Below are 8,953 nucleotides of genomic sequence, written 5' to 3'. Positions count from 1 at the left end.
TCATTTCTTCTGATTGCAGATACTGAAATTTTTAATGCAAAAATGCTTCAGAACACAGGGAATCATGCAGATGCTAAGTCATTCTTTTTTTTTTTGAGTTTCTATATTTATTTATTTATTTATTTATTTATTTATTTATTTATTTTTAATATTTTTATTACGTATTTTCCTCAATTACATTTCCAATGCTATCCCAAAAGTCCCCCATACCCTCCCACCCACTCCCCTACCCACCCATTCCCACTTTTTGGCCCTGGCATTCCCCTGTACTGGGGCATATAAAGTTTGCAAGACCAAGGGGCCTCTCTTTTCAGTGATGGCCGACTAGGCAGTCTTTTGATACATATGCAGCTAGAGTCAAGAGCTCCGGGGTACTGGTTAGTTCATAATGTTGTTGCACCTATAGGGTTGCAGATCTCTTTAGCTCCTTGGATACTTTCTCTAGCTCCTTCATTGGGTTGGGGGCCCTGTGATCCACCCAATAGCTGACTGTGAGCATCCACTTATGTGTTTGCTAGGCCCCGGCCTACCTGATATAGCTAAGTCATTCTTGTACACTGAGATTCCTACTTGCATCTAGTGCTGCTTCTTACTTCAGTGTTGCCACTGATAGTTCATATTCTCAAGTGTAGCATGCCCACCCAGGAGCTTATTTGAAAGTAGAAAAAAATTAAAACTCTTTTGGTTTAGACAGGATTGTTTTAATGTAGAAAGGGGCAAAACAAAATGATGGGTGAGAGAGCCGTGAATTATGAGAATAAATCTTCAAAAATGGAGGAGCTAGAGAAAGGACCCAAGGAGCTGAAGGGGTTTGCAGCCCCCTAGGAGGAAAAACAAGATGAACTAACCAGTACCTCCAGAGCTCCCAGGAACTAAACCACCAACCAAAGAGTAAACGTGGTGGGATTCATGGCTCTAGCTGCATATGTAGCAGAGGATGACTTAGTTGGTCATTAATGGGAGGAGAGGCCCTTGGTCTGGTGAAAGCTCTATGCCCCAGTGTAGGGGAATGCCAGGGCCAGGAATCGGGTATGGGTGGCTTGTTGAGCAGGGGGAGGTGGGGAGAGTAAGGGGGTTTTCAGGGGAAACCAGGAAAGGAGGTAACATTTGAAATGTAAATAAAGAAAATATCTAATAAAAAATAAGAAAGAAATTATAAGATACCAAGAAATCTCATTTTCTAAAAAGCATTCAAGGGAGAGTTCAAGAGAGTGAGTGGATGAGGGGGTCCTAAAATCACTCACATGTGTAGTAGACATCCAAATGTCAACTATTCTTGTGAGAGGTTTAAGAATAGACATAGAGTTTGGTGGTTGTATATGGGATGCATCCCTGGGTGGGGCAGTCTCTGGATGGTCTTTCCTTCCATCTCAACTCCAAACTTTGTCTCTGTAACTCCTTCCATGGGTATTTTGTTCTCCATTCTAAGAAGGAATGAAGTATCCACACTTTGATCTTCCTTCTTGAGTTTCATGTGTTTTGCAAAATGCATCTTGGATATTCTAAGTTTCTGGGCTAATATCCACTTATCAGTGAGTGCAGACACTATTGCATATGCCAGAGAGATTTTGATGACAGGACCCTGACATAGTTCTCTCTTGTGAAGCTATGCTAATGCCTGGCAAATACATAAGTGGATGTTCAGAGTCATCTATTGGATAGAACACAGGGCCCCTAATGAAGGAGCTAGAGAAAGTACCCAAGGAGCTAAAGGGGTCTGCAACCCTATAGGAGGAACAACAATATGAACTAACCAGTACCTCCCGTAGCTGTAACTCTAGCTGCATATGTATCAGAGTATGGCCTAGTTGGCCATCAATGGGGGAGAAGCCTTTGGTCTTGAGTAGATCATATGCCCCAGTATAAGGGAATGCCAGGGCCAGGAAGCAGGAGTAGGTGGGTTGGGGAGCAGGGCGGGGTAGGGTATAGGGGTCTTTGGGGATATGATTTGAAATGTAAATGAAGAAAATATCTAATAAAAAATTGCCTTAAAAATAGACATAGAGGAGCCAGCAGGGATGAGTCAGTCAAGAATGTGCCTAGTGCCTGGTATGAGGAATGAGTTCAGATCTCAAGTATCCAGGGGGCAGGGCGGTGGGGGCGTGGACAGATGCTGTGTTTTGGACCTGCAATTTCAGCACAGGAGAGAGGAAAAGAAGAGGGTCCTTAGCACCAGAAGCTCCTTAGCAAGCCAGTCTTGTCCAGTCTGTGAGCTCTGCATTCAGTGAGAAAACTCAACTAATAAGGGAAGACTGGCGAGTGAGTCACCTGCTAGCCGATTCTGCTCCTAGAAGATGGAGACAGTCTTTCATTGATGACCAGTTTTCCTATTTCAGTCCTGGCAGTGTTGTGAAGCTTGCTGTGAGTCACACTGGGACACACAGACTATCTATTTTAGGTCAATAAAAGAGTCATTGATGGATAAAATATCCAAATTGAAGACAGTCCTGGTGACTCAGCACCAAATATGGCCAAATGCATTCACTCTCACTGCTTTCTTTATCAGGGACAAGGCAGGGAGTGCATGAGAAGATGTAGCTATGTCTAGAATGGGGGTACAGTAAACACATATAATCTTTATTGTATTTATTTCAAAGACCTGCTATAGATTTTTCCAAATGTTTAGAATTTTCAAAAGGAAATGTACTTTTATAGTGTATTTTAAAAGCCATAGTTATTTCAACTGTATTAAATATTAATTTAGAAGGAAAATATGTAGTGTAAATATTGAGTTATATGAAGTAGTAGGCAACAGCAACCAAATTATGCTATGTTCAAATATTATCTACTTTCTTCTTTTAAATATGTTATATTTCCAAATATGATCTTACCAAAAACATTCTCTTATTGAAATACAACTTCCATTTAGGCAGAGTAAAAAGACTTTCATAAAGTATAAAATACAATGCAATTGTTTGAAGTTATAGCAGTGTATGTATAAGTATTTTGCTAAGAGAAAATAAAAACAAACAAACAAAAAACTCAATGGCTATAATCAACTCTTTGCAGTATGTTCATTTAAAAATTACCCTTTTGATCTTGTATTTGTTTCCTAATAACAAAGGGAAAGAAAGTATCTCTTTGGCTTATGCTTGTTTTTACCAACTTTCAGCACCATTTAAGTTCATATTGCATACAGCCGTGTATAAGAGAAAATGAAACATAGCATTATGTAACCTGATCTCACGTAGAAACAGAATCACTGGATATTGGATTTAATCATTGGTATATTTACATCCTTATACTCTCATCTTTGATTTGTCAAATTTGCCAAAATCATGTAAAAAGTTACTATTTTTTTTCTGGGGGGTTTTAAATAAACAATGGTAATAAAGATATTCTCTAACCTTTTAAAGTTAATATAAACTATTTCTGTATTTATTCCCTGACTTGAGATTTTATTTGTCTAGTTATTCAATTTTGAGATTTTTATTTGTCTAGGGATTGGATTTGAATATTAGGCTGGGCATTAGTAAAATCATGTTAAATTCTAAAAAGCAGTTAATTATAGGTGTGGGCTGTTTTATTCTACTATATATTTACATAGAAATTAGGAAGTAAAAAAATGTTAGAAATAAATTTTAACTAGAAAATGAAAATATGTATCATAGAAAGATCAGCCCATGGCTACGTGATGAGAACATGTAGATTAAGGTAATACAGGTTGGAAAAATTTTTCAGTTATTAATCACAATAATCTATGAGTTCAAAGAAGATAACCAAACATAAGAAAGTTGGTTCTCTTAGGAAAAGGCATAAATGTATATCTGAGACAACTGTTAAGTTGGGCATAAAGAAAAACAGTTGCTCACTCCTGGGGAAGAATTTTTCTCCAGCTCTTGATGTTTTCTTAGTTACCTGAAGTTCTTTGTGTAGGGTTGAAGCTTAGTATGATTCCTCTCTTCCACTTTACCATGTCTGTGGTAGTTGTCATTCTTCAACTTGTATTCAGAAGTCGTAAAAATAAATGTTTATGATTGCAGCGTCTGACATTCCTGGGTTAAAGGGTCTTGCAATATCTCCCTGAGCCTCTGACTCTTACTAACTTTCCACACCCTCCTTTGCAATTATCCCTAAGCTGTAGATATGAGAGTTGTTTTGTAAATGTAAATATTAAGAGTGGAATGGAATGGCAACATGAAGTAATTGCATTATAATCTCAGAAGAAAGAGTTGATATTAAAAGAAAGGAAGCAAGGAAGCAAATAAAAAGGAGGTTGAGAAAGCCCCAAAACCAAGACCAGGAGTGATCATGTTTGATCTTGCATCAATGTGTAAAGAGAATTACCCTTTCTTTCTTTCTTTCTTTCTTTCTTTCTTTCTTTCTTTCTTTCTTTCTTTCTTTCTTTCTTTCTTTCTTTCTTTCTTTCTCTCTCCCTTCCTTCCTTCCTTCCTTTCTTTCTTTCTTTCTTTCTTTCTTTCTTTCTTTCTTTCTTTCTCTCTTCCTTTCTTTCTTTCTTTCTTTCTTTCTTTCTTTCTTTCTCTCTTCCTTTCTTTCTTTCTTTCTTTCTTTCTTTCTTTCTTTCTTTCTTTCTTTCTTTCTTTCTTTCTTTCTTTCTTTTCTTTCTTTCTTTTTAACACAATCAAGCCTAGGGTTTGCCAAAGACATCACTACAAGCAATCTGGAAAACATGCTACATGCTATCCAAAACTCTGGCTTGTTGAGACTGTCTAAACTTCGAGACAAACAGAACAGATGTAATCCTGAATTGTTGCTGTCTCCAGTTTAGAGTGAATTGCCACCTACACTTTCCCAAGTAGCTTACGAATGAGATCATAATACATTTAAAATGCAGAGAAAAGGGGAACAATGCACATAATCAAAAAATTCGTCTAAGGCAAAGTGAGGAATTGAAGGTAGCTGAAGCTATCAGTCCCTCTGAACCATGTTCTCTAAACAGACACTATCTAGAAACAGTCTGTTCCAAGATGTCCATCCACTCACTAACCTATGCTTCTCTGAATTTGACCCCAGGCCACGGCAGTGCAATAATGGAAGTCATTCTTCTCCAACTCCTCCCTAGATGGTTCCTCTCTCGACTCTCACTGCCTGGTCTGTATGGAGGCCCAACATTTCTTATTATTTTAATCTTGATGCAAACACTCTTTTCGAAGAACATTGAATCACAGTAGGAAAATATGAATGAAAAATCAACAACTGAAGGCTACTTTGAGTACAGGAAAAGGAACGAAAGGCTGTTGTGCCCATTGTAGACAGGTATTGTCAGACTTTAGACACAGGGCTATACCAGACTGTGGAGTAGCCCAGAGACAATCTTGGCTGAAGGCATAACACTATGTGTCTCATGCTCAGCTAAAGCAGCTAATGCTTAAACTAATTTGTTCCTTGAGGGAACCAAGGCAATGCCTAAGCCTGCCATCATAAATTACTACCCTTATTTATTTTCTTTGTTTTTATTATATCTTTTAAAGACACATTGTCTTGGAACTCAAGATGTCTCAAAACTGGCCTATATAACCCTGACAGGCCTTGAACAGATAGATCCTCATGAATCCACTTTCTAAGTGTTGGGATTACAGGTGTGTGCTATCATGCCTAACTTTCCAAACTGTCATTTAAAAATTAACATAGTGGTTGTTTTCTTTTCCCTTTTAAAACTTAATAGTATTTTTATAGAATCTACTTCTGTACCTAATAAATACTGGTAACATAAATTTGGGACTTCTTGATATTTCATGTAGGAAGTGATGAACATCATCTCAGATAAATCATTATTTACTATGTTTAGGTCCATTTCTGCATTTATTGGAAGCTATTAAGTTTTTATTTTTTAATTTTGTTTTATTTTGATCTCTCCAGAATGTGTCTCTTGTAGCCTATCCTGTCTTAAAATTGGCTACATATCTGAGGATGGCCTAACTTCTCTGATTAAATATTTATAGTAAATTATTATATGAACTTAATATGTTGGGCTTATGAGTAAAGTTATTATTAGGTACTTTGTTTTATATGTCTTCAAGATGTTTTTTTCTTTTGAAGAATTCCTCTATTAACTTCCATAAATGAAAATATTTTATAATTTCTAAACTGAGGCTCTAACAGTTTTACATTCATTTTCTTAAATTCATAGTGATTTAAAAAAAAAATAATGGATCTGGTGTGTGAGTTGGGAGGTGAGTGTTATGCATGTGTATAAGTGTAGATACACTTGCTTCTCTGTGTAATTGTGGAATCCAGATGTCAACACCAGTGGACAGCATCCAGGTACATATAAAATGTACTAGGCCAAAGTCCATTACTTATGTGGCTTAGTAACTGATTTTCATAAGGAAACTCATTTTTACATAAATCCACTGAATTCTTTTGGAAGAAATAAGTCTCACACTTACAAATAATAAATCATTAATAAAATATTAAACTATATTTAAAGATTCTAAAGTAATTATTCAATTAATATAAACAGCTTAATTGAAGTGAGGCTTTTACAAATTAAATATAGTGTATTTAAAATAAATTACACAAATCTCTAGCTAGGAGCTGATTGCTTGGATGTGAATTGATCTCTTTGCCTCCACTCTGTCATTTCTCTTGGTGAACAAAACAAAACCAACTAAACAAACAAAAAACTGCTTTGTATTTTCAAAGTGTGCAACACTTCACTACCTAAATTTTACTAGATTAAGTTTTTCGGTGACCAAAACTGCTTTTTTTTTTTTTATTAGTTGAGAGACAAAACTATGTGTTTGTATTAAACGTCAGTTTGCATAGCTTTATTTTTTCTGAGAACACATTAACAGTCTTTGCAATATTTAAAATAAAATATATTGTCAATGTTACTAATTATCATCATGCAATAAATATTTGATAAACTAGCACACACTCTCATACATACACACATACAGACATAGACATATACACATATAGTCACACACACACACACACAGGCACGCGTGTGCGCGGGCGCTCAAACACTCACACATTTCCCAGTGTGTCTTCTCTCATTATCTCAAACTCCCCAGTCTCTGTTCCTCCCTATCATACTTTCTACTCTGTAAGCTCTGTCAGTTTTCTATTGGATCTCTTATTGCACATGTGATTAACACCTTGTGGTACTTGCTTTCATGTGTTTGGCTAATCTCAATACAAAGATCTCTAGAATCATGCTTGTTGTTAGAAATGACATGGTTTGACATTTCTAATGGTTATGCACTTAGTGTTCTATAATATATGTAATATACTAATATGACTATAATACATAATATGTAACGATATAATACATTGAGAATTTGGATAAACAACACCTTTCAGATCTTACAATTTCTGTATTAATAACTTTCTCCAGAAATAGTGTCATTCTCGAAGATAAAGGAATAACAGCGTTTTTTCACTCTCCATACTTTTCAAATCTATTGACTTATCTATTATGCCTGTTTTCAATTTCTGCTAATAAACGAGGGCAGCAAGGCACATGCACAACTTTTTAATAGGCAATTGTTTATTAATGAGGAAGGCATATGCCACAGAATGAACAAGGAGATCTCAGGATGAATGTGGGATGTTCATTCTCTATTGTACCATGTGTCGCGAGTACTAAATTCAGGTTACTAGGCATGTGTGACCAGACGCTTGACAAGTTGAGCCATGTCACCAGTGATTTGGACTTTAAATAAAATATAAGCTAATGTGGAAGGGGAGATTTGCCTTATAAAAGCTATTGTCCCACCTTCATCTCCCTTCCGCTTTCCAGATTTCGTATTGTACACTGTACAACCTGTTCTCTTGTGGTCTTCGTGGAAAGCTGAACTCTGATTGGGAGGCTTATGAAGGCCCAAGACCTTTCCAAAGACTAGTTATCACATTCTCCCGATGCCCCCTGATAGTAGGGATTGGCTTTTCGAATAGCGGGGGAGGGGTGTGGGAGTGTGGATGTTTTCTTTTCTTTTGAAATGTACTTTTTTTTTTTTTTTGCCAGCTGTAAATGGAATTCAAACCCTAGGGATCAGAAACTCATTTCTAGGTTTGGAATCTACATTACCCTAGTGTGTTTGAGATATGCAAAAATCATTTCCTCTACAGCTCAGGGATGTCTACAAGGCTCCCAAATCAGGCAAAAGCATGATGATTGCCAAGGATACAAAAGTCTCTTAACACTTCATTACTGTTATTCTTTCTGCCATATTAGTCATCTGTGGTCTCAGAGCCTTGAAAGAATTTTTAGCACCTCAGAATCTATTGTGTATTTTCAATGATTTTTTTTCTTTGTAAAAATCCATTTTATATCTTCACTAAGAGAAAATCTGATACTTTTTTTTTTTTTGCTTCACTTTTACATGTAAAACTTTCAAGTATTTGTTAAAAGTAGTACTTTATATTTTGTCCAATATTGGTACTTTTGACATTATCATTATTTTTGGTGTTTAAATTCAAATGGAATTAAACTTTATTCCATCAAATCGCAATTGTGGAGGGTTGCCTGAGAATGGCCACCATAAACACATGTTTAAATGCCTTTTTCCAGTTTGTGAACATAGTTGGGAAGGATTACAGGTTATGGCCTTGATGAAGAAAACCTCACTTTTGGTTTGAAAAGTCTGTACTATTCCCAGTATTTTTCTTTCTCTGCCTCCTCCTCTTATCTTAAGATGGAAGCTCTCTCAGCTATGACTCCAGTGCCAAGTCTGTCTGCCTCCAATTGCATTACATACTGTGATCTTTGTGGACTCATCCTCTGCACCCTATATTCCCCCCAATAAACTCTCACTATGCTGATGAGTTCTCGGTATCTATTTTTTTTTTCTTTTTTTTATTGGGTATCTATTTCATTTACATTTCCAATGCTATCCCAAAAGTCCCCCACATGCTCCCCCACCCGCTCCCCCACCCACCCACTCCTACTTCTTGGCCCTGGCGTTCCCCTGTACTGAGGCATATAAAGTTTGCACAACCAATGGGCCTCTCTTTCCACTGATAGCTGACTAGGCCATCTTCTGAT

The sequence above is a fragment of the Mus caroli genome, unplaced genomic scaffold (assembly GCF_978045245.1).
Source record: "Mus caroli unplaced genomic scaffold, Mus_caroli_1 scaffold_19, whole genome shotgun sequence".
NCBI lineage: Eukaryota > Metazoa > Chordata > Mammalia > Rodentia > Muridae > Mus > Mus caroli.
Note: the sequence above shows the minus strand (reverse complement) of the source record.